General features: G+C 43.9%; 2 long non-coding RNA genes across 2 annotated transcripts; one reads left to right on the plus strand and one right to left on the minus strand.

Moving 5' to 3' along the window:
• The first annotated feature begins 3,532 nt into the window (after nucleotides 1-3,532).
• Nucleotides 3,533-5,546, plus strand: LOC149338504 (uncharacterized). Its single transcript, XR_016283741.1, has 2 exons — nucleotides 3,533-3,609; nucleotides 5,362-5,546. It is a non-coding gene; the product is annotated as an uncharacterized LOC149338504 (long non-coding RNA).
• A 2,496-nt stretch (nucleotides 5,547-8,042) lies between these two features.
• LOC149338505 (uncharacterized) lies at nucleotides 8,043-11,522 on the minus strand. The gene is made up of 2 exons (XR_016283742.1): nucleotides 10,009-11,522; nucleotides 8,043-8,229 (listed from the first exon to the last, which is right to left on the minus strand). It is a non-coding gene; the product is annotated as an uncharacterized LOC149338505 (long non-coding RNA).
• Between the last annotated feature and the right edge of the window lie 15,904 nt (nucleotides 11,523-27,426).

Here is a 27,426-nt window from a genome sequence, read left to right on the forward strand (position 1 = left end):
GAGCGGCAACCCCTCTTTTGTGCACCCACGAGCAGGACGGCACATGCTCACAATGAAAGAGAGTGTCAGCAGCGCGAGCAGCAGGGGCACCAGTCGAGGCGTTGCTGACTCCATGCGCTCCGCCGGCGACGTGCCCACACAGAATTTCGAAAATGGAAATGACAAGCAGGCATGAAAAAAGTGCTGTTTTACATTCGTTACAAGTCCGGATAGTGAAGCTGGCTGACTGGCTTCAGCATTGTAGTGAATTAAAGCGAGGACGCAGCGATTATATCGCAGTTTTTCATGCCTCACTCACTGACGTCCCACTCACAGTTGAGTTATTGGATTTTAAACAGCAAGAGAAAAAATCGATAATAAATTATTTAGCAGTTGTAGGAACACCACGTGGTACTCCATGTATAATAATGCCTCACGCATCATTACAAAGAAGAAAACACGCACCCAAAAGTTAGGTGTCCATACTCCTTTAAGTGCCCTTGCAGATTGAAGGACAGGTGTCTAATTCGCTCACATAATGAAATCAGCCGCATACCTAACATCCACATACATAACATGGTCGGCTGGAATGGCGAAAAACGCATCGTTACTACACACAGACAATGGTAGTGCTATATACTAGATGTCTTCAGGATGAACACTGCTTTGTTTTATGTACATGTATTCCGCTCAGAGAAGCATTGGTGTAAGTAAACAAAAAAACTAAGCATTTCTTGCTGAGTATGTTACAGGAATTTTGTGTTAGGTATTTCCTCACGTCGGGAGTTCACCGATATCAATATAAAAATTTTAAATCCGCTCTATGCAACGTGATACAAACCCATACAGAAAACTTATAAGCGAAACATCGTGAAAAACTGCATAAGCACGCTCAGAAAAACTACATCGTACCCACAACGCGCACGCACGCATGTAAAAAAAACTGCCCTAACCCGCTGAACCACACAGATGTATAAAAAACCGTAGTCTGAAACTAAAGATGTCCTCTCCAAGAACGCCCCCGAAAACCACTGCCTATTACTCAGCGCATTCCCTCTCTTTACACAAAGAAACAAAACAACTCCTAGGACTCCTACCAGTGATGGCACCTTGAAAACACTCCAGATTATGTAAATCCGCTCCCAGTTTGCACTCATGAATTTAGCTCCAAAATAGACTCCGTTCCAGTGGACCCTCATATGCATGCGCAAGCATGCATGGTCTCCATGAAAAGAGATGAAATTTTAATTTTGATATATAAACACAGCAGTAGGTCGAGCCTCCCATCATTAGCGAAGTTTGTTTACGGTTTCGGAGGGAATATCTTGGCGCTCTCCTAGCTGACTGCAAACTGAACGAGAGAGCAACGTCCACCTCCCCCCCCCCCCCCTTCCCTGTTACCCAGATGACGTCACTCGTGCTCGCCAAACCGCAGCGCATGGTGCCTATACTTAACTTCGACATCCCAGCCCGCTATTAAAACCCCATTCGAAACACCATGAGAGAAAAAAAATGCAATGTAAATTATTTACTGGCCACATGTTAATAGCCCATTTTGTTCCGTCTACAGCATGGCAAGCGAACAGCGCATGTGAAAAAAACAAAATATTTTGCCTGTCTACTTTCAACTGTAGTGCAGAACTAGCCTGATTCCTGTGTCTGGGTGAAGGGTCTACCGAAGTACATATTTTAAAACTGGCTGCAAGTGAACACCTCTCTGCAATGTAGAAAAAGAAGGCGATATGCGTGTTCGCGTTTCATTCCGGCTGGATTGTACAGCCTGAACCTTATAATGAACCTGACGCTCACGATCCTTCTGTTTGCTTCTTAATATGATGACTCCCCATATTACTGCAAAAAATACTAAATCAGAGAAAGATAGCTTTTGTCTCTAGAATTGAAGTCCATTGTACACGCAACCAGACCATATCACGGCGCTTTCCGAGCTCTCCAGCGCCGTCATTAGCTGCTTCGATGAGACCCTTGCTTTCGACGAATAAGTGCTAGTCGGCATTGTTCGCGTATGTGGTCTCGGCTTTTGTGGAGAGCGAATACACAAGTTTGGCGAATGCAAATGGTCATAAGTGAAGTTTTGGAAGCTGTAACCCTTAGCGGAGGATTGCTGATATCGCAGGACGAATAGAACGAGCGGGAAGCACCGGTGTCACCTGGCATGCCGAGCATTGCTTTAGGGAGCCGTCAACAGTGGACCACTGGCGCCGCTCGTGGATAACAAATGAGATCATTTTCGTCGATGCGATTAATCGTCGAACATTCTTCTGGATAAAGCAGTTCAGCACCGAATATTTGTGGTATGACAGAAAGCGGATCTACCACGACCGGAAAGCGCCAGTTCTCCGGCTATCAAGTGTTTCATCGCAAACATCCGGTCTTCTTGCGGTGATCATGCTCTGTAAACAAGTACAGTTGCAATCCGCGCATCAAAAAGGGAATATTTAACATAGCTTGCGTTTTATGCCATACAAACGATCACAGGTATGCAGACAACGGTGGTACTGCAGTGCAGTCGACATTTGTGTATTCCCGCTGAAATTTCACGCGCACGCTGTAAATACTGAATGACGAGTCATTAACTTGAAGCACTAAATTAGCGACAACGCAAGCAGTGTGCTAAACAAAGAGGAGAAGAAACAAGTGAGCAGCAGATGTCGAAATCAAGAGGGCCGAAACAGTTGCGGGACGCGGCTCTGAGGCAAGATAACGGCCACCGCCAATGACAGGGGCGGTCTCTGTTCGCATTTCGTAAGCATCTGAAACCGTCGAATGTCGGCCGGACGCCGAAGAGTGCTCAACTTTCCGCTAAGATATCTTTTTCTCAATTTCCGCAAAGCTCCGTCGACTCGAGTGGCGATCGGTTCGACGAGATTTCAAGCAACGACGCAGCAGGGGTATCGTTAGTTATATTTATTTTGATAAAGATACACGCGATATAAAGCCCCATCTCGATGGACACTTCCAAGGCATACACGCGAAGCGCCTGCGCGCCCAGCACGCGCCGCGACGGGCGTCGAAAAGTGGCATGAACCTCCATGCTCCTGGTGCTGGCTCGCTCCCCCTCGGGAGCCGACTGAAAAAAATGTCGAGCCGTGAACAAGAGATGGTTGGGGATCTGCAAGGATTCCAAGAAAATTTAGGGGAGGCTGAAAGAGCTTCAAGCCATGAAGAAAAAGAGTTCCCGAGAGCCCCCGCGGTCTTCCCATTGTTGTAAACCGGACCCCGCTTCTGACGCGCGCGTGAGCGCACGTGCGCAGGTGCCGATATCTGACATGCACAGATATGCACAGATATCTGCTAAGGAAGGCATTGGTGGCGCCACCCTTGACTGTCGTCTGTTGCACAGAGCTAGAAGCCGGACTCTGCAGTGTGCTACGCACTTTCCTGCCGGGCGAGCAATTTCCGGTTATACCCGTTGTTGCATCCACTTGTTTTCCCTTTGAAATCATGGTACAGCGCCACACTTGTGCGTTTTGAGGAAGAAGACACTTTTGACGGCGTCAAAAATGACCTGCGCCAAGCATGCATGGGATGACGAGCCATCGGAAGGATCCAGGGTGCAAGTGAGCGGGAAATACCAAGGTTTCTGTGAACCTGCAATCATCAATATTTCAGGTAAGCGTGAACAACCATTTACTGTTTTTCCCGTATTGCTTTGTTGTTCACCTTTGCCAATGCTGTCGGCAGTTTTCGATGATAGGGCTATAAATTAAGCTAAATGGTATCATAATGCATGATTTATTTGTAAGCTGGGCTATGTGCAGTCGGAGAGTAATCTCTCATTTTTCAGTAGGGAAATTTTTACCGCCACCGAGTTGCGTTCCTGCCAGCGGTAGTTCAAGTGCATGACATGAATTGTGTAACGCAAAAAACATAGACTAACCTCACTAAGCACATTGCGGGGCTAGTTAGGGATGTATTTTCTAAGTAACGAGACGTAGACAGCAAGCTGTAATGGATTCTCTCATATGCACGTATCAGGAACTGAACCCTTTTCATTGTCGTAAGTAATAGTGCTAATTCTATTTTAACACGGGATCAGCATTGCTGCGTTCTGCGTATCCAATTAGGTGACAATGGCCCCATTACATTTGCCACAAGGCTTGCGCTCTACAGCTAAGCAGGAGCAGTGGAATGAAGAGGTGGTACGCGTTTTATTTCGGGTGGTTAGTGCGAACGAACGTGTTTCAGAAACAATGTGCGTATACCTGTTTTCGTTCGCGGTTGTGCCAGGAAACTTTAATGGTAAAGCCCGAAAAAAAAGCATGAGACTAAGCTTTTAAAGGGGCATCGCGATGATTTGCTCTGTACCAGTTAATATTATTAAATAGATTCATCATGCGTTCCAGAGACCAGAGCAAAAAGAATTATTGAAATCGGGGCATGCAAGCGAAAGTTATTCCACTCTGAAAATTCGAAATGAAAAGCTGAGGCGAAAACGCATTTCACTCTCCCATTTCACTCACCCAGTACCGACATTGGGCGCTACCAATCAGAACCGCGCCTAGCGCCCACGCAGCGGAAGCGTGCATGCAGTTGTTGCTTTGTCGGGGCTGCAGACAGCCGCGCATTTTGACGGCGTCTTCCCCCCGTGTACGCGACGCCGTAGTAAGGGCAGGGGTGACTAACGACAAAGGAAATTCCCCGAAGTTTCTTTTTGAGTTGGACTGCAAGGCTGTCTGCGGTAGCCCCCCTCCCCCCAAACTCGACTCCCGTCTCCTGTCCGGCCTTTCTCTTCACATTTTGGGCAAGGTGTGTCGACTGGCTTTTTTTTTCGCTGCCGTCTTGGTATGGTCACGGCCGGTCTCGACGCGCGCGCTTTTTGGTCTGAGCCAACGTTTTTTGAACAGCGCTGGCCGCCATGAAGGTTTGAAGCGGAATGGAAAGTGTCTCCCCTAGCTGTATTCTTGTTAGTTTTCGTTCGCTTTCCCTGCCTCTTTCCAGTTTTTGTGGCATGCGAAAAAGCTTGCAGTACTCAGAGACATAATATTTTGGATCCATTTCGCAAGTATGAAGGAACAATATGCAAACTGGACGCCCAACCAATGAGAAAGGCAGCACCCTATCTAGATGCCACCTCATTTCCGCTGCCGCAAATGGCCGTCGCGCTGCGACACCATCGGCTCGAAACAAGCATTTCTAGCGAAGATTAAAATATCAAATATTATGATTTCGGTGATCTCATTGCGCGTTCAGGACTCACAATGTCCCTTACTCTGCATACAAAGATTAAAGAACCCATGCTTTATGTACGTAGCAGGGCACCTTTAATAGCCCACAATGGATTTTACGGTAGGCTGTCTCGGATTCAGTGCATAATTCTGCGCAGATTTATATCATGATCGCTCTAAATTATCTCCCACGCAGCCTACACAACGGCCCTGCCGACCAAGAAGGGGCGGGAGCTCTCCGGAAAGCTGCTGTTGCTGGCCGTGGGCACTAAACTCAGCGAAATAAGGAGCGAGAAAGAAAAGCATCGACGATAAGAAGCATACAGAACTATAGAACCACAAGAGCATTAAATGTACCCCAATAAAATTTCCTGCGCAATTTCTGTGTGGTAGTTGTGTTACTTGTGTTACCTATGCTATATGATTATCAGGAGCTTTAGAGCAGTATAAAACCGAGTGGTTTTTCAATTTAAAGCAGCACTTAGAGATGTATTGGATGACATTTTTTAACGTTTACAGATTTTTATTTTACAAAGTGCGAGAGATATGTTGGTTTGGTCAGTGAAGGTGGACCGTACAGCAAGACGGGCATTATGTACGTAATAGAGCTCAATAATCTGAAAAATGATTAATTATATTTAACTAATCAGCTTTCATAATTTTGATTTTGGGGCGTAAGTCTGTATCGCGAAAATGAAGGCCGTCAGTAAAGAAAGATAACCTTAGCTTTTAAATTTTCGTAATCGTTAATGTGGTTCGAAATACTGAACATACACACTTGCAAGCTCAGTGAATTGCCTTGTCCGCTTCGCATATTCATAAACGCGTCGCTGCCCCGTACGGAAATGTCATATCTGGTTTGATATGAAAAAATCCAGATATGAACAAATAGGGAATTGGGCATATAAGGTCTTATATGAATATACGGGCGTATATAGCCTGATATGCCCAATTCCCTATATACCATTATCTGAATGGAACTCATATAAGGAAATATATGTATATATGGTCGTATATGTCCTGATATGCCCAATTCCCTATATATCCATATCATGACTGAACTCATATATGACAATATATGAATATATCTGGCATATATGGCCTGATATGCCCAATTCCCTATATATTCATATCATGATGGAACTCATATAAGGATATATCTGGCATATATGGCCTGATATGCCCAATTCCCTATATATCCATATCATGATTTAACTCATATATGGATATATCTGGCATATATGGCCTGATATGCCCCATTCCCTATATATCCATATCATGATTGAACTCATATATGGAAATATCTGGCATATATAGCCTGATATGCCCAATTCCCTATATATTCATATATGGATTGAACTTATATATGGAAATATATGTATATATGGTCCTTATATAGCCAGATATGTTCTATCCTTATATGACCATATCTGATGGAGCCCATATATGGGATTTCTATATATGGTCTTTATATACCCAGATACGGCCAAATCCGTATATAGCCATATCTGCGAACAGTCATATATGGATGAATATACTTATATGGGCCATATATGGCCAAATATAGATAAATCTGTATATGTCCATATTTGGCTGGAGCTTATATATGGAGCTAGTTCTATATACGAACATATACTGACAGATCTGCACATAACCTTATATACTTTTGGTTAAATGTTGAGGGGAAATTTCCCCTAAGGCGGAGCAGACTTCCATTAAGCTATTAATTACTTAACTATTCTCATTCGAGTTCTGTACTGCTCGCTCTCAGTGAATGCCTGCAACAGCGACGCGGCCTTCTATCACATTAGCCAATAAAGAGTGAGCCTGGGGCGTGGCGTCTCCAAACAGTGATGGAGGGCGGCCAAACAAAAGATGTAATGAAATTAGTTGCAACCATTGCAGAATGCTGTCATACATATGCCGTTATCGCCACATGCAGACGTAAGCGACTGTGCAGTACGTCCTTACCGCTACTACTTCAGATATGTAATACAGCTTAAATTTTTGACGCAGATTTTTATTTTAAAACTTTGAGAGAACGTTGGTGCTGTGTAGGGGGGTTATACAGGATGGTTAACATTATGTAAGCGATAAGCCTGATTTAATAGACGATTAATTAACTAACTTTAACTAATGAACATTTCATTTTGATTCTAAGGGGCAATATTATGTTGCCAAATTAAAGGCCGTCATCGGAAAAGGTGAGCCCAGTTTCTAACTTTTTTTTAATTGGTATAGGGGTTTGAAATATCGAGCGCCAGATTTTGCGCATTTCAAAGCTCGCTGAGTTGGTTTACCCGCATTGAAAATGCATAAAACTCTCGGTCACTGTGTGACGGTGTCCGTGTCACACAAACACGGACACCGTTTGTGTATTTTGTGATGTAGAAGAAGTTTCTTTGAATTCGGCGACGATACGACGCGCAGCGACGCGTTTATGAATATCCGAAGCGGACAAGGCAATTCACTGAGCTTGCAAGTGTGTATGTTCAGTATTTCGAACCACATTAACGATTACGAAAATTTAAAAGCTAAGGTTATCTTTTTTTACTGACGGCCTTCATTTTCGCGATACATACTTACGCCCCAAAATCAAAATTATGAAAGCTGATTAGTTAAATATAATTAATCATTTTTCAGATTATTGAGCTCTATTACGTACATAATGCCCGTCTTGCTGTACGGTCCACCTTCACTGTCCAAACCGACATATCTCTCGCACTTTGTAAAATAAAAATCTGTAAACGTTAAAAAATGTCATCCAATACATCTCTAAGTGCTGCTTTAAATTGAAAAACCACTCGGTTTTATGCTGCTCTAAAGCTCCTGATAATCATATAGCATAGGTAACACAATTAACACAATTACCACACAGAAATTGCGCAGGAAATTTTATTGGGGTACATTTAATGCTCTTGTGGTTCTATAGTTCTGTATGCTTCTTATCGTCGATGCTTTTCTTTCTCGCTCCTTATTTCGCTGAGTTTAGTGCCCACGGCCAGCAACAGCAGCTTTCCGGAGAGCTCCCGCCCCTTCTTGGTCGGCAGGGCCGTTGTGTAGGCTGCGTGGGAGATAATTTAGAGCGATCATGATATAAATCTGCGCAGAACTTGTGCACATGGCCACAGTAGCATAAGTTGAAGAATTATGCACTGAATCCGAGACACCCTACCGTAAAATCCATTGTGGGATATTAAAGGTGCCCTGCGACGTACATAAAGCATGGGTTCTTTAATCTTTGTATGCAGAGTAAGGGACATTGTGAGTCCTGAACGCGCAATGAGATCACCGAAATCATAATATTTGATATTTCAATCTTCGCTAGAAATGCTTGTTTCGAGCCGATGGTGTCGCAACGCGGCGGCCATTTGCGGCAGCGGAAATGAGGTGGCATCTAGATAGAGCGCTGCCTTTCTCATTGATTGGGCGTCCAGTTTGCATATTGTTCTTTCATACTTGTGAAATGGATCCAAAATATTATGTCTCTGAGTACTGTAAGCTTTTTCGCATGCCACAAAAACTGGAAAGAAGCAGGGAAAGCGAACGAAAACTAACAAGAATACAGCTAGGGGCGACAATTTCCATTCCATTTCAAACCTTCATGGCGGCCAGCGCTGTTCAAAAAACGTTGGCTCAGACCAGAAAGCGCGCGCGTCGAGACCGGCCGTGACCATACCAAGCGAAAAAAAAGCCAGTCGATACACCTTGCCCAAAACGTGAAGAGAAAGGCCGGACAGGAGACGGGAGTCGAGTTTGGGGGGGGGGGGAGGGGGGCTACCGCTGACAGCCTTACAGTCCGACTAAAAAAGAAACTTCGGGGAGCTTCCTTTGTCGTTAGTCACCCCTGCCCTTACTAGGGCGTCGCGTACACGGGGGGAAGACGCCGTCAAAATGCGCGGCTGTCTACAGCCCCGACAAAGCAACAACTGCATGCACGCTTCCGCTGCGTGGGCGCTAGGCGCGGTTCTGATTTGTAGCGCCCAATCTCGGCACTGGGGGAGTGAAATGGGAGAGTGAAATGCGTTTTCGTCTGAGCTTTTCATTTCGATTTTTCAGAGTGGAATAACTTTCGCTTGCATGCTCCGATTTCAATAATTCTTTTTGCTCTGGTCTCTGGAACGCATGATGAATCTATTTAATAATATTAACTGGTACAGAGCAAATCATCGCGATGCCCCTTTAAAAGCTTAGCCTCATGCTTTTTTTTTTCGGGCTTTACCATTAAAGTTTCCTGGCACAACCCGCGAGCGGGAACAGGTATACGCCAATTGTTTCTGAAACACGTTCGTTCGCACTAACCACCCGAAATAAAACGCGTACCAGCTCTTCATTCCACTGCTCCTGCTTAGCTGTAGAGCGCAAGCCTTGTGGCAAATGTAATGGGGCCATTGTAGCCTAATTGGATACGCAGAACGCAGCAATGCTGATCCCGTGTTAAAATAGAATTAGCACTATTACTTACGACAATGAAAAGGGTTCAGTTCCTGATACGTGCATATGACAGAATCCATGACAGGTTGTTGTCTACGTCTCGTTACTTAGAAAAAACATCCCTAACTAGCCCCGCAATGTGCTTAGCGAGGTTAGTCTATGTTTTTTGCGTTACACAATTCATATCATGCACTTGAACTACCGCTGGCAGGAACGCAACTCGGTGGCGGTAAAAATTTCGCTACTGAAAAATGAGAGATTACTCTCCGACTGCACATAGAAATAAATCATGCATTATGATACCATTTAGCTTAATTTATAGCCCTATCATCGAAAACTGCCGACGGCACTGACAAAGGTAGCCAACAAAGCAATACGGGAAAAACAGTAAATGGTTGTTCACGCTTACCTGAAATATTGATGATTGCAGGTTCACAGAAACCTTGGTATTTCCCGCTCACTTGCACCATGGATCCTTCCGATGGCTCATCATCCCATGCATGCTTGGCGCAGGTCATTTTAACGACGTCAAAAGTGTCTTCTTCCTCAAAACGCACAAGTGTGGCGCTGTACCATGATTTCAAAGGGAAAACAAGTGGATGCAACAACGGGTATAACCGGAAATTGCTCGCCCGGCACGAAAGTGCGTAGCACACTGCAGAGTCCGGCTTCTAGCTCTGTGCAACAGACGACAGTCAAGGGTGGCGCCACCAATGCCTTCCTTAGCAGATATCTGTGCATATCTGTGCATGTCAGATATCGGCACCTGCGCACGGGCGCTCGCGCGCGCGTCAGAAGCGGGGTCCGGTTTACAACAATGGGAGGACCGCGGGGGCTGTCGGGGACTCTTTTTCTTCATGGCTTGAAGCACTCCTCCCCTAAATTTTCTTGGAATCCTTGCAGCTCCCCAACCATCTCTTGTTCACGGCTTGACATTTTTTTCAGTCGGCTCCCGAGGGAGAGCGAGCCAGCAGGAGCATGGAGGTGAATGCCACTTTTCGACGCCCGTCGCGGTGCGTGCTGGGCGCGCAGGCGCTTCGCGTGTATCTTTATCAAAATAAATATAACTAACGATACCCCTGCTGCGTCGTGTTTTCGGATCACTCTGTAGGACGTATTATGTAAACTGAACCGAATAAATATTTCGTCCTATCTACTGAAAGAGAGAGAGGCTTGATTGAGACCTGTTATATTCGAAGTGATTGTTAAAGCGAATTTCGAAAATCGCTAGCTCTCTGCTCCTTGTGCTGGAGACTGCGCAATGAATTCGACCATACATCACGTCAGATACATCACAAAGGTCCCAATCGCCTTTCCTAGAGATTGATACGATGCGCAGCTTGACGTTTGCATTCGCTCGCAGATTTAGCATCTGCTTGTTCCGCAGATTCGGCACCCCATGCGTGAGCGGTCTTCTCTTCTTGAATGCCTATACTAGCTGCCCGTTGTGGCACATAATCACGTCATTTTACATGTTTGTTGCTTTAGGACAGGGTGGATTACGGGAACGTTTCAGCTGGTTATCAAAGGTAACGGCGCGCCTTCTCTATCAAATATGTAGCTAGTCAAACGGCAATTTCCGTTTTGGACAAATAGGTTTCATGAGTTTTTTGCACACATAAATGATGTTGTGAAGGTGCGGTTTCACAATTTATATTAAGAAATGATTAGCGGTACACCACAGCGGTTTCTGTATGCAAGTTATTCGGCCAAGCGGCCGTATAGTGTGGTGGAATTATCACCGTTAATTTCCTAACAAACCTCTTAAAATTCTAATTACTTGTTGAGGCTTAAGTGCTTGTTTTTGTGAAAACACAGGCAGTCATTGTGTTAGGGCGTTATCTTTGCCTGAATTTTTCAAAAAACGACGGCGTTCTGAGGTATCTTCAATGTACGGTTAAATCGACGTGATTACGACCTGACTAGAGTGACCAAGGGCGCCAAACTTTTCCCTGGTGTGATGACCAGGTGCCTCTCGTGATGTTTCTTCGATTTCTCTTGCCTAGAATGAAACAAAACACTTTTCAGCTTCATGTAGTGCTCGTCGTCATGAACACACAAAACTCGGCAACAAATGCCCTCTACCAGAGAACAGCAGTTAGCATACTTCATTGGAAAAATTAGATCGCTGGTATACACTGTTTTGCATGCATAATTGCACGGATCGGGTCGGAATTTTTTTTTTTTTAGGGGGGGGGGGGATTTGTGTGCGCTGTACTCCATTGCAGCACACAACAACATGTTGTAGTTCTTTAAGGAGAAGCAGAAGGCTGCAACGGCTATAAGAACCGAATTGCCTGATCTGAGGGTCGCTTTTCACTCCAAAGTTGAAGACGGGGATTGTCATCATCGTCATCCGTGATCAATTTTACAAGACAAAGAACCCTCCCATCGACCACCGATTAGCTGTTGTTGAATTCATTCGGGCAAGGTCAGGCTACCCTTGTTTTTTGTCACATCTGCTCATCAGACATTCCATAAGCTTTGACTGTGACTCGCTGCCCTTGGAGTCCACTCTGCCACTCTAAACGCCGACCTTTGTTCGGCTCGTTACTTGGCCACCCTAAGCTCATTTTTCCGCATTTTGTTAGTGCTAAGATATGGATGACACCAGTTTGTTCTGTAATACTCTAATCGCTCCCCTTGACGTTATCGCTAGTATTTTCCTTGCCATGCCCAATGCGTACGTGCTACACGGCTGCTTCAAAATCCCGTCGAACCGATCGCCACTCGCGTCGACAAAGCTTTGCGGAAAATGGGAAAAAGATATCTTAGCGGAAAGTTGAGCACTCAGAGGCTCTTCGGCGTCCGGCCGACATTCGACGGTTTCAAATGCTTACGAAATGCGAACGGAGACCCCCCCCCCCCCCCCCCCCCCCTGTCATTGGCGGTGGCCGTTATCTTGCCTCAGAGCCGCGTCCCGCAACTGCTTCGGCCCTCTTGATTTCGACATCTGCTGCTGACTTGTTTCTTCTCCTCTTTGTTTAGCACACTGCTTGCGTTGTCGCTAATTTAGTGCTTCAAGTTAATGACTCGTCATTCAGCATTTACAGCGTGTGCGTGAAATTTCAGCGGGAATACACAAATGTCGACTGCACTGCAGTACCACCGTTGCCTGTGATCGTTTGTATGGCATAAAACGCAAGCTATGTTGAATATTCTCTTTCTGATGCGCGGATTGTAACTATACTTGTTTACACAGCATGATCACTGCAAGAAGACCGGATGATTGCGACGAAACACTTGATAGCCGGAGAACTGGCGCTTCTCGGTCGTGGCAGATCCGCTTTGTTCCATACCACAAATACTCGGTGCTGAACTGCTTTATCCAGAAGCATGTTCGACGATTGATCGCATCAACGAAAAGGATCTCATTTGTTATCCACGAGCGGCGCCAGTGGTCGACTGTTGACGGCTCCCTAAAGCAATGCTCGGCATGCCGGGTGACACCGGCACTTCCCGCTCGTTCTATTCGTCCTGCGATATCAGCAATCCTCCGCTAAGGGTTACAGTTTCCAAAACTTCACTTGTGACAATTTGCATTCGCCAAAACTTGTGTATTCACACATCACAAAAGCCGAGACCACATACGCGAACAATGCGGACTAGCGCTTATTCGTCGAAAGCAAGGGTCTCATCGAAGCAGCTCATGACGGCGCTGGAGAGCTCGGAAAGCGCCGTGATATGTTCTGGTTGCGTGCACAATGGACTTCAATTCAAGAGACAAAAGCTATCTTTCTCTGATTTAGTATTTTTTGCGGTAATATGGGGAGTCATCATACTAAGAAGCAAACATAATGAGCGTGAGCGTCAGGTTCATTATAAGTAGGATCGGCTTTACAATCCAGCCGGAATGAAACGCGAACACGCATATCGCCTTCTTTTTCTACGTTGCAGAGAGGTATTCACTTGCAGCCAGTTTAAAAATATATACTTCGGTAGACCCTTCCCCCAGACACAGGAATCAGGCTAGTTCTGCACGACAGCTGAAAGTAGACAGGCAAAATATTTTGTTTTGTTCCCACCGTAAAACAGCGCGCTTACACGGGACGAAGAAAGAAGGCACGCACACACACAGCGCTGAATTTACAACTGCATGGTTTATTGCATTGCTCGCAATAAATACCGGAAAGGAAAACAAAAAACAACCAAAGGAAGGCGAGGAGATATCCTCCTGTCGCATCATGTCGTCAAAGGTTATTCAAGATATTTAATCTCTTTTCTTGTCAGTGCCATCGATGGAGTGCTAACGCATGACGCGCCTTTCCTGTCTATGATGAATGCTTCATATAGCTCACGTTTGTGCTGATGATTGTACCGCCTGAAAATCTGGCTTCGTCCAAGGTTAGGTGTGCAATGACAGGCAGATACGTGTTTTGCCAGCGTGCTGCCGTATCCCGTGCGGATGTTAATGGCGTGCTCTCGTAGACGGTCGTTTATGCAGCGTCCACTTTGGCCCACATAAGATGCGCCGCATGACAGCGGTATCTCGTAGATTATCTCCGTGTCACAGGTGGTGAACATTTTTTTCATTTTTCTTACTGCACCGCGCTGGTTTTGGGGCATATTCATTCACCATTCTGCAAAGCATATTGAGCTTTCTGGGTGCGGTTAGGACCAAGTTCACTCCAGCACGCCCTACTATCTTCTTCAACGAGTGGCTGATCCCGTGCAGATACGGCATAACAGCCATCTTCTCTCTTTCTTTGCGTGGCCTCATCGGGAGGCTAGATAGGCGGAGATCCTTCAGGAGCTTGAAGCCGATCCCTGAAATGAGAGCATCCGGGAAACCCGCTTCGCGTAGACGTTTCAGCTGAGATTCCATGCTAGCTTGCTGTCGGTGATGGCACGATCTTTTGAGGGCATTGTTCAAGGCGCCCAAAGCTATTGCTCGTTTGACAAGCTTCGTATGCGCGGACGAGTAAGGCAGAAGGCATTTCCTTTGGTTGTTTTTTGTTTTCCTTTCCGGTATTTATTGCGAGCAATGCAATAAACCATGCAGTTGTAAGTTCAGCGCTGTGTGTGTGCGTGTCTTCGTCCCGTGTAAGCGCGCTGTTTTACGGTGTGATCATGTACCAACTGGCCCGGCAACTATCCTTAATGTTTTGTTCCCATGCGCTGTTCGCTTGCCTTGCTGTAGACGGAACAAAGTGGGCTTAACTGTTAACATGTGACCAGTAAATAATTTACATTGCATTTTTTTTCACATGGTGTTTCGAATAGGGTTTTAATAGCCGAACGACAGCTGTGGTGTCGAAGTTAGGTATAGGCACCCTGCGCATCTAACTCAACCGCGACGCGCGCGCCACTGGCGGCGGCGCGCGCGTCCCTGTCAGGAAGGCGGGGGCAGCCCGACAGCTCCCGCTGTGTTGCGCGCGCTGTCGCGAAGCAGTTGTACGCCTCCTTCTCGAGCACAAAATGGCACATAACAGCAGCAGGACACATTGCTGTGTTGTAGGATGCAATAATACATATATAAATTCGGCTCGGACAAGATTTTATGGATTTCCAGCGCGACATTGGGAGACGGCCCACCCTTCGCGAAGGGCAACACGCGCGTGCGGTTTCTGGTTAAAAAACGGTCAAACCCGTGCGGAATACGCTTGCTTGACTCGTGCATTACCTCCTAGACAGGTTTTTGAGTCATGGCAAATTCAGCAGACTCGGAGGAATGCCAATGGCTCTCTGGGAACCCTTCCCTCTTCTTGCACCCACGATTTCTGGTCACTGACTTTGCTGTCAACAATATGTAAGCTTAAAAAGCCACGCCGAAACTCGCCCGCAGTCACACCTGAAGAAGCCCAAATTTTGCGCAGTAAAGAATCCGCGCATAACTATGCGCGGAATCCTTGGTCGCTTCCACTGCGCCTTGTCGTCCAGCGTCTTTTTCGACAGTTAAAGGCACGTTTTAAGGGGCAATGGCAACGTGTTCCTGATAAATCTTTGTTCCACATCTGAATGACTGGGTGATAATTTTCTACAATAAACATATATCTAAATGTCGAATATTCAGGACACTTGAAATTAAACGAAGCTTGAAATGAAATTCCGCTTCTTGAGCACAAGCTTTCGGCAAGAATACTGCATGAATTAGCTGGGATACTCCTTTTTTGCAGAATCCAAACCAAACAGTTTGACGTTATCCGCATGACTTTCAGTGCCCACACCGAAGATGCGGCAAAAGAGAATGTTATGAATTCAGGTTTGCGTCGTTCGTTCAAAAACTGGAGTTTCCTAATTACCTTCAATGTTATGCCGCCTGGCCGTATTTGAAAGTTTAGGGTAAGCCTTTTTAAATGCAGGAACACCCCAGGCTAGCGGGCGGCTCGTTTTGGAGGGCGTTTCACACCGCTCCAAAAACATAGCAACGGCAGCAGCGGGTTTACATTTGCCTGCCTTGCAACTGCAGCTCGCGGCAACAAGCTATCTACTGGAAGATAGCTACATAAAAAAAAAACTCAGTGAGAGTGCAGCGCTGACAGGCATTATATAGAAATATTTTTTAGCGTTAATTTGATCGTTTTCGGTGGCGCAGTGATGCTTGTCTGCGCAATGCACCGAGCTGCTACTTCCCTCCCGTCGCAGGACACCACCTCTTTCACATTGTGTTCATGGCCTGCTTCAAAAAGCTTCGTTCTTTTCCTAACGTTCGCTCCTCTAAAGAATTTTTCAGCCTCAAGAATGAATAGGTCAAAATCCCGCCTCTACGAACAGCGGCAGCCGCTAGCAGACGCCTTCCCTTCGCAGTCGCGGGGCGAGCCTTCCTGACAGGGACGAGGAACTGGCCGCGCGGGGGAGCTGAACGCAGCCTCGACGGTGGCGGTACCTGGCGGGTGCAGGGTGCTTGGCGAGCACGATTGACGTTATCTGGGTAACAGGGAGGGGGGAGGGGGACGTCGCTCTATCGTTCAGTTTGCAGTCAGCTAGGAGAGCGCCAAGATATTCCCTCCGAAAGCGAAAACAAACTTCGCTAATTATGGGTGGCTCGACCTACTGCTGTGTTTATATATCGAAGATAAAATTTCATCTCTTTCTATGGAGATCATGCATGCTTGCGCATGCACATGAGGGTCCACTGGAACAGAGTCTATTTTGGAACTAAATTCATGAGTGCAAACTGGGAACGGATTTACATAGTCTGGGGTGTTTTCAATGAGCCATCACTGGTAGGGGTCCTAGGAGTTGCTTTGTTTCTTTGGGTAAAGAGAAGGAATGCGATGAGTAATAGGCAGTGGTTTTTTGGGGCGTTCTTGGAGCGGGCATCTGTAGTTTCAGACTACGGTTTTTTATACATCTGTGTGGTTCAGCGGGTTAGGGCAGTTTTTTTTACATGAGTGCGTGCGCGTTGTGGGTACGATGTCGTTTTTCTGTGCGTGCTTACGTAGTTTTTCACGATGTTTCGCTTATAAGTTTTTCTGTATTGATTTTTATCACGTTGCATAGAGCGGTTTAAAATTTTTATATTGATATTGGTGAATTCCCGCCATGTAAAACCTTTTTCTGGATCAATAGAAAGAAAACTAGAAAGTGCATTACATTTTGTAAAGTAATTTATTGCATTTCACATCGCTAAACCCTTCCTGAAGTTTACCATCACAATGCGATACACCACGGCAAAATTCCTTTGCTGTCCCTAATTGCTGTCCCCTAAGCCCTGAGGAAATACCTAACACAAAAGTCCTGTAACATACTCAGCAAGAAATGCTTAGACTTTTTGTTTCCTTACACCCATGCTTCTCTGAGCGTAATACATCTACATAAAGCAAAGCAGTGTTCATCCTGAAGACATCCAGTATATAGCACTACCATTGCCTGTGTATAGTAACGATGCTTTTTTCGCAATTCCAGCCGACCATGTTAGGTATGCGGCTGATTTCATTATGTGAGTCAATTAGACACCTGTTCTTCAACTGTAAGGGCACTTAAACGAGTATGGACACCTAACTTTTGGATGCGTGTTTTCTTCTTTGCATGCATGAGGCATTATTATACATGGAGTACCACGTGGTGTTCCTACAACTGCTAAATAATTTGTTATCGATTTTTTCTCTTGCTGTTTAAATTTCAATAACTTAACTATGAGTGGGACGTCAATGAGTGAGGCACGAAAAACTGCGATATAATCCCTGCGTCCTCGTTTTAATTCACTACAATGCTAAAGCCAGTCAGCCAGCTTCGCTATCCGGACTTGTAACGAACGTAAAACAGCGATTATATTGCACTTTTTTCATGCCTGCTGGTCATTTCCGAAATTCTGTGTGGGCAAGTCGCCGGCGGAGCGCATGGAGTCAGCAACGCCTCGACTGGTATCCGCGTGCTGCTCGCGCTGCTGACACTCTTTCTTTCATTGTGAACACCTGCCTTCCTGCTCGTGGGTGCACAAAAGAGGGTTTGCCGCTCGTTGTGAGTCATGACTGGAATGCCGCGACGTTGAGAGAGTGGAGAAACGTATTGTTGTGTCGGGTGCTGCCAAAATAGTTCTCACAACATTAAGCGTAGAAAGTTGGGCTAGTTGGTTGGTAGTACTATTGTGATACATTCCAGCGGCTAAAAAGACACGGACGAAGGTAGACGAGACAGGACGACGTTGGAAGTCCGGCGTTCGTCCTGTCTCGTCTACCTTCGTCCGTGTCTTTTTAGCCGCTGGAATGTATCACAATAGTTCTCACAACATCAACGGCCAAGAGCAGCCCGTGCAACTCTATAGATTTCCTGGACATATGTCCCACATTCCTGGAAAAAAAATTCAATATCCAAAATTTGTAATCTGCTGCCAAGGAAATTTTGGTGGTAATGGTGAATCTTATCGATGTGTAGCAAAATCTTGCAGAACTTTTCCATCGCTCGCATCGAGCGATAACAAAAACATTAATAGCAAGACAAAAAAAAAAACAATGCAAGCATGTCGACGGGAAGTTGGTGTAGTGAAATCTTCCATTCTAGTGCACTCTATTTGCTTCCTTTAAATATGTGCTTTGCATTTTGAATAAAATCAGTTGTAAGTTTGCGCTCGTCCCGTAACCTGTCTTGTGTGTGTGTGTTTCGCGCAACTGCCATGTCTGATGAAATCTTCGAGTGTACAAAAAAAAAATACGTTCATGCACTTTTTCCCATTCAAGAATAGGTTTTCCCCGGAATTGTTGTCTGTGAAATGATTGAGAACGAGAGACGGCAAGCCTGGATAACTTCTTTGCGCAAGCTGAAGTAGGCGGTTTTCTCTTGCTAAATTGGTTTGGTATGTTGCGCGTGTATATTATTTCTGACGAATTTTCATTGTAATTCACTAAGCATGCAGTGTTTAGTCGTAGAGCTCGCGCTAACGAAACTATTTTTTTTTTGCCATTAAAGCCCTCCGCCGGTAAGGTAATGCAAACAAATATTTTGGAGGCTGACATCAACAGCTGCGTTAGGCAGACGCGTGTGAGGCAAGGTCAGTGATCGCCTCATTGTTCCTTTGTGTGACGCCCGGCTCAATTTCCGGAGTTATTTTGCTAGATGTAAAAAATATCTCAAAGTAAAAGTAGTAAAGAAAAGTAGTAAAGAAAGCATGCACATGAGTGACCATTTGAATATAAGAGATGGCTCTGCAAATAAATTGTTTTGGGTATGCACGTGCGCTGCAATCGGCATTAAATTAAATGTACCTACCACTGCGTAGTGATTGACCAAACTATAGCATTTTTTCTGTTAGCCGTAAGCGAGCAGCTGGTAAGCGCATTTCACGCGTATTTTCGTTTTTCTTTTCAGCCTCGAATATTTTCATTTTACGTCCAAATAAACACATACTCGTTATTATTCAGCGAAAAACGTAAAGAAATTCCAACTATTTGGCCAAAAAAGTTGCGTACATCGAACTGCTCAGCTACCCAAAAAAATTAAGTATTTTGCGAAAATGTCCCGGCAATAAAAAAAAGGTATTAGGCTCGAATTACACGTCTTAAATGAACTTGCCAATTACTTGCGACACACATTTCGCCGCAACGGTAACGGCGGTTTCGTCAACAATCTGCTCCACGAAGTGGACCTGATGCACTGTCAGTTCTCTCTTTTTTTTTTCAGGTTCGGCGCAGAAAAAAAAAATCGCTGACCACTCTTTCTTGGAACCTGCACCTGAGAGGGTACTGTCGCGATAGAAAGAAATGCGAACAGCGCGGCGCCTAATTCGAACGCAAGTACGCTACAGACATGAATTCCAATTTCGCAGTGCGTAGGCAACATGCTGTTCACATTATTTTCTATCGCCCTTGTACATTTTCCTAATCATCGTAATCTCGTCAGCGTTCTAGCACGAAGGAAAAAGCAAGCGTCAGCGCAAACAGATTTCCAGGTAGTCCAACACGTGCAAAGTATGTGCTGAACTGGTTTTTTTCAAGCGAAAGGGCGTTACGCGCAACTTCTCAATGGGAGTGGTGACAGGTCTGTCCGGTCAATTGTGGGGAGTCGCGGGAGACGGTGCTATGGTGCTTTTCACTCGCGCTTGCAACGCCCCTCTGCAAAGATCTGGTTCCCTCGGTACCTTCGGCGTGCCTTTCGGAGCGAAAGAAAGGGGGAAAGTGACACGGACCTGGACTACCCACCCTCCAGCTATCTTCTGAGCACCGCCGAAGGCGGCAATGTGTCGCTTTTCTGCTGTTCTGGGCGGGTCTCGAAGGTCTGCTTTTTCACCGCCTCAGCAACGCCATCTCTCGCTCAGTAGGGTAAGGAACATTTTGCCGTGAGTGGTGGCTGACAGTGGACACAGCGGCGACTCATTTATTACGCAAATAAGGGATGTCTTGCGTTCCCGTGACGGTCGGTCTCAGAACTGGCATCTGAATATCGGCCGGCAGGGGAGGTTGGATTATCAAGGGAAGAAAAAGTTGAGGCGAAAAGAAACAGACCAACGCGCATAGTATCAAGAACTATTTGCAGAAGATTTTTTACAAACTGTGCAGCTTGGCACAACAGTCGGAGTAGAATGGCGAGCTTGGTCAGTACACCACGGAGACTCGGTGGCGCGGAAAAGGCGATAGGTAAAAGATTTGCGTGTAGCTGTGGAGTTTTTCTCGTCTGCATTGTAAACGTATTGCTGGCAACTCTAGATAGATGAATTTACAAACATTTTGTATTTTTTCTCTGATAATTATACTAGAGCGTTTTAATCTTCATCCCTGTGCCGCAAGGAGCGATGTGTTATTTACGCTCCTGGACAAGAAATGGCTGTATGCTGCAGCGGTTTTGCAAACTTTTGTTGTCCGGCATTACCGCAAACAATTAATGCAGGTTTCCCAGTCCTTCATAACGACATAGTTTTGGGGAACAGCGCCCAAAGAAGGAACGTACACCGCACCACCGGCTTGACGGTTTGAGTATTCATCACGTTTGCGAAGGGGCTGAGTTCGATCCCCAAGCGCTTGTTGTACGTTCGGGACTCTATAATCTATCTATGTTCCTAAAAACTATGATTTCGATCGCAACCAACTCGCTGGACTTGTAATCCACTTATTTAGACTCAGTCAGGAAGGTTCAGTTCGTCAGGAAGGTGCACCCAAGATAGAAAGCGCGTATATGCATGTATAAGTGCATTTAAATCATAGAAAAGTTGGTGATTTATAGCACTCTACTTTAATTCACCTTAATTAAACACCGTTATGTAATAGCAGTTTAACTTGATTGAAGCCTCAATCATACAAAGCTTAGTACCTTGTTGTGCGGTGTGTTTCACCATCTTAATTAACCAACAATATCATGTTTGACACAAAGTTAATTATTTAAGTTCGGAAGTATATGGCACAAGCATCCCATATATGAGGTAGGATATGTTCCATATCTGCGAGATTGTTTCCATATAAGGATTTGAGGGTCCCCATATAAAGAAAGAGCATCTATATAAGGACGCAAATACGACTATATATGACAGTATATGGCACTATATAAGGTACCTTATGGCCGTATCTGCCCGTATTTGTGGTCTTATACGCCCATATATAGCAGTATATAGCGGCATATCAGGTTTCCCATGGTCATATCTGGCCGTATATACGACCATATATGGAACTATTTAACTGTATATGATCCCATATATGAGTATATACAGCCATATATAAAATATATCTGGCCCATATCTGCCATTTTCGTAAGGGGCGCGTCGTATCGGCGCCGAATTCAAAGAAACTTTTTCTACATCATAAAAAACAGAAACGGTGTCCGTGTTTGATGCATAAAAAAGTGACCGACAGTTTTATGCATTTTCAATGCGGGTAAACCAACTCAGCGAGCTTTGAAATGCGCAAAATCTGGCGCTCGATATTTCAAACTCCTATACCAATTCAAAAAAAAGTTAGAAACTGGGCTCACCTTTTACGATGACGGCCTTTAATTTCGCAACATAATATTGCCCCTTAGAATCAAAATAAAATGTTTATTAGTTAATGTTAGTTAATTAATCGTCTATTAAATCAGGTTTATCGCTTACATAATGTTAACCATCCTGTATAACCCCCCTACACAGCACCAACGTATCTCTCAAAGTTTTAAAATAAAAATCTACGTCAAAAATTTAAGCTGTATTACATATCTGAAGTACTAGCGGTAAGGACGTACTGCACAGTCGCTTACGTCTGCATGTGGCGATAACGGCATATGTATGACAGCATTCTGCAATGGTTGCAACTAATTTCATTACATCTTTTGTTTGGCCGCCCTCCATCACTTTTTGGAGACGCCACGCCCCAGGTTCACTCTTTATTGGCTAATGTGATAGTAGCAGCCTGCAACATTGGAGAACGGGAGCCTAGGTGCTTGCAGAGATTGCAGATGAAGCGCGCCGCAAATCGTTGGATTTCTTTAATTTTTTTTTGTACCGTCTCCTTCGGTAGATCACGCCGTATGAGGGCACATATACATAGGCTGTCATTTATTATATATTTCCATATGAAAGCTTATAAGGTTTTAATAAGGGAGTAATCACTCATTTTCATTCCGCCAAGCAGTCACACGGCTACAAAGGGACCCGACACAGCTTCCACAGAAACTTTTGCTCTTTTGTAAAAAGATTCGTCCTGGTCTGGGGACATGGTGTATGACTGTGCTTGGATGGATGCGAATAAGTAATTAATACCTTAATGGAAGTCTGCTCCGCCTTAGGGAAAATTTCCCCTCAACATTTAACCAAAAGTATATAAGGTTATGTGCAGATCTGTCAGTATATGTTCGTATATAGAACTAGCTCCATATATAAGCTCCAGCCAAATATGGACATTACAGATTTATCTATATTTGGCCATATATGGCCCATATAAGTATATTCATCCATATATGACTGTTCGCAGATATGGCTATATACGGATTTGGCCGTATCTGGGTATATAAAGACCATATATAGAAATCCCATATATGGGCTCCATCAGATATGGATATATAGGGAATGGGGCATATCAGGCCATATATGCCAGATATATCCATATATGAGCTCATTCATGATATGGATATATAGGGAATTGGGCATATCAGGCCATATATGCCAGATATATCCTTATATGAGTTCAATCATGATATGATTATATAGGGAATTGGGCATATCAGGCCATATATGCCAGATATATTCATATATTGTCATATATGAGTTCAGTCATGATATGGATATATAGGTAATTGGGCATATCAGGACATATACGCCCGTATATTCATATAAGACCTTATATGCCCAATTCCCTATTTGTTCATATCTGGATTTTTTCATATCAAACCAGATATGACATTTCCGTACGGGGAAAGGTAATATCAACCGCCTTTAATGAATACTTCAAATCCGTTTTTACTAAGGATAATGGCATACAACCTGTGTTCGAAACATGCTTACCTCCGATGCCTGATCTTGTCATCAGTGAACAGGGTATAACTAAGATGCTTTTGAATCTTAACGTAAAAAAATCCCTCGGGCCTGATAAAATACCCAATACATTCCTAACGAGGTATGCAGAATGGGTGTCCAAGTATTTGTTTATAATTTTTTCTAGGTCTCTAAACGAAGGACAGGTTCCGGGCGACTGGAGGACAGCTAGAGTCCAACCACTTCATAAAAATGGAAACAAACAGTACATTAATAATTACCGACCGATTTCATTAACATCGACAGTTTGCAAAATTATGGAACACATAATACACACCCACATTTCTCAATTTCTTGAACAACACAATTTTATTACAAATTTCCAACACGGATTCCGGAAAGGTTATTCTACTTGTACCCAATTAGTTCAGACTATACACGATTTTGCGAAAGCTATTAACAATAGTAGCCAAACAGATGCCATTTTTATGGATTTCGCCAAAGCATTTGATAAGGTCTCTCACAAAAAACTGCTTTCCAAAATTAATAGCACACTCAGAAATAACAAAATCATGAATTGGATTTCAGCATATTTGAATAACCGTCAGCAATATGTCTCTTTTGGGGAACATTCCTCTCAAACTGTTTTTGTTGACTCTGGCGTCCCTCAGGGCTCAGTGCTTGGGCCACTCTGGTTTATCATTTACATTAACGACATCGTGAAAGACATTCCAGTTAATATTAAACTATATGCGGATGATTGTGTGCTATACTCCGAAATTAAAAACATGTCAGGTCAGGTAAAACTTAATGAGGCTTTTCAGAAAATTAATGCCTGGTGTGATGCTTGGCAGATGCCTATCAACTTTCAAAAAACCGTGTATATGAGAATCACTCACACGAAAAGTCCACTGATGTTCCAATATTCATTTGATAACAACATTCTTTGCGAAGTCTCACACTACAAATATCTAGGGCTATAGATTACTAACAACCTTGACTGGACTAAACACATTGATCAAACTGTAAATAATGCAAACCGTAAACTTTTTTTTCTTAGGCGTGCATTGAGACTTTCCACACCCCGAGTTCGGCTTCTAGCGTATAAATCGATTGTCCTTCCAATATTAGATTATGCGGCAATAATCTGGGATCCATTCACCAAAACAAACGTAAATAAAATTGAAAAAATACAAAAGAAAGCAGTACGTTTTGTTTACAATAGCTATGGACGCACATCAGTAAGTGGCCTCTTAAACAGGGCTGCTTTAATATCTATAACCGAAAGGAATCGCGTTGCTCGACTAAAGTTCTTATACCAATTGGTCAAAGGTCATTTTAAAATTAACATTGATGGACTAATATCCTTCTCTTCAGGTTATTCTACAAGACAACGTCACAATCTTACAATCACCCCTTTCACCCAGCGTAATAACTGCTTTAAATATTCTTTTTTTCCGTGAACAGTAACGGAGTGGAATCAACTTACTAACGACGAAGTCCTACAGCTATCTGTAACATCATTCATCGGCAACCTCAGTGCACAATAATGTCCTCTGTCATGCATTCCCGTTTCCCATTTTTTTTAACTGAATTTAATATTGTGATCGTTTTGGTGCTCTTTCTTCATTTAATTAATTCCCTGTTGACCATGTTCACTGATGACATGATAGTAGTGTCTTTATATGCCCCAAACCTTAGTGTACTTTTTGTTGTGTTACGTCATTGAGCCTTTTATTTTTGCTGTTGTGTTTTTGTTGCTTATTATTAATTTGTGGCCTTTGTACTTTTTTTCTTAATATTTGTACTTACCTATTTTCTGTATGCTCACCCTGCGAAAATCCCTTCTTGGGATTGCAGTATTAATAAATAAAAAAATAAATAAATTTCCGTGGGCCTAATTTTCAGCTATGTAGTCTGAATTGATCTATTTATTCACGGAAACCTAAAAAAACAAAGAAAAGACAAAGCAAAGTCGCCACGTGACTGCCTGAAAGGCACTCCATGCGTCGGTCGACTCCTTCCACCGTATGCGGGGAATTGAAAAAAAAAAGGCGGGAGCCGGACGGTAATTCGATTTAATTAGGGAAATCGGCTGCACAGGGCAATAAATAGAAGTTTATATGAATGCTGGCAACGTGTAGATCGAGTAGCAAAAAGACGAGTTCGGATTCCTCTTCAGTGCACCTTTAAATAGGAGCCTCACCTATCTTCGGGAACATTCCTCGCTCAGTCGTAATAAAATTCTTTCACCCCCACCGCCACCCTCTTACTACAAAACAGGGTATAGCATAACACTGCAGCTATAAACTCGTTCGCGAGCTGTAGCTTCCCGGTGTGCGATTGTCTTCTTCCGGTCGTCTACCCCTTGTGCTAATGTTTTTTACTTGCCAATTTTTTTTTAAGCAATAAACTTGGAATTAAGAGAAAAATAAATAACTCGTCCAGTTTACTTCTCTATCCTAGTACCAAAACGCCCTTGCGCGCATTAAATGGGATGGGAAGGAGTGGCGGTAAGCAGTATAAATAGAAAGGGATACAGTCAGAAGTATTTAGATCACGGCGGTGGATAGAATATCTATAGGCGCACAATACCTCACCCGATTTTCTCTGTGTAAAAGTTCCTTATATCGGCTACTTTGCACTTATTTATTCATTTTGATATCAACTCCGTAGATAGCTTGCCAGTATCCTGTCGAAGCAATCTACCGCCTAATTCTACTGCACACTCCGTAACGATAGGTGTGAGGTTACCGTTCATTCTTTCAGCATTCCTGGCACTGAAATCCCATTTCTTGAGAGCTTATATGATCACCTGCTAGCCAAGCGTGAAAATAATGTGATTATGACGGGGGATTTCAATTTACCAGTCTTTGACTGGGAGAGTTTAGCTTACGGGACCTGTGTTTCTAGTGCTGTAATTATGGACATTATGTTAGTATTAAACTTGAACCAAATTGTGTACGACTGTACCCATAAAAATGCTCTGTTGGATTTGTTTTTTGCCTGTGATTTGATCCCTAAGGGTGAATTGAGACTTGAACCTTGTATTTTGGATCACCATTTGTTGTTTTTCTCTTGTCGTGCAGATCACGTTAAAAGTACTCGGAATTTGTCTCTTCCCTATGTCCATGATTTTGATCGCTCTGACGACACTTGTGTTTTTGATTACTTGGATGATGTGCTGAAGAGTACCAACGAAGGTGACGAATACAGCTTATGGGAACGCCTCAAAAGGATATTTTATTTTGTACCGCAAATTTTGTACCTCGACGAAAAATTAGAAACAAGCGTCTAAAACCCCGGGTGAGCCGTGATATTGTTCATATGAAGGGGAGGCTTAAACATCTTAGGCGACATCACTCCTCATCTTCTAAGTATTTGCTTAAACTAAAACATGAATTATCACAGGCACTGTCTACATCAAAACCCCATTGCTTTAAGATCACCCTTTCTTCATTCATAAAAACAGGTCCGAGCAAATTTTGGTGATACCTTGGTCAACAAAAGGAAGCCTTCAATGAAATTAGAAGTGTGGATGAGAGTCTCGTCACTGATGTGAAAAAAATAGCTGAACTCTTTAACAGGTAGTTTAAAAGTGTTTTCGGGAGCCTTTCAGATATGGTGGTTGTTGATGCACCCAAGCAATACATCGATCCTAACGATGTTCCTGTTATTTCCACAGAAGGAGTTCTCTCTTTGCTGCGAAAAATAAATATTCGGAAGGGCAATGTTCTAGACGACATTCCAAATGCCTCTTTAAGCGTTACGCGCTCCAGATCTCGGAGCATCTGGCTAAACTTTCCACTTTATCTCTACAAACCAGTGAGTTGCCAGAATATTGGAGGAAGGCTCGTGTTGTGCCGATTAAAAAAAAAAGGTGCCAAGTTACTCGTGCCTAATTACCGACCGGTATCAATCATCTCTACATCTTGCAAGCTTCTAGACCACTTTATAATTAACTTTTTAAATGAAAAAAATATTCTGTCACCTTCTCAGCACAGATTCAGGAAGGGA

This window comes from Amblyomma mixtum, chromosome 6 (assembly GCF_055824585.1).
Source record: "Amblyomma mixtum isolate Tamu chromosome 6, ASM5582458v1, whole genome shotgun sequence".
NCBI lineage: Eukaryota > Metazoa > Arthropoda > Arachnida > Ixodida > Ixodidae > Amblyomma > Amblyomma mixtum.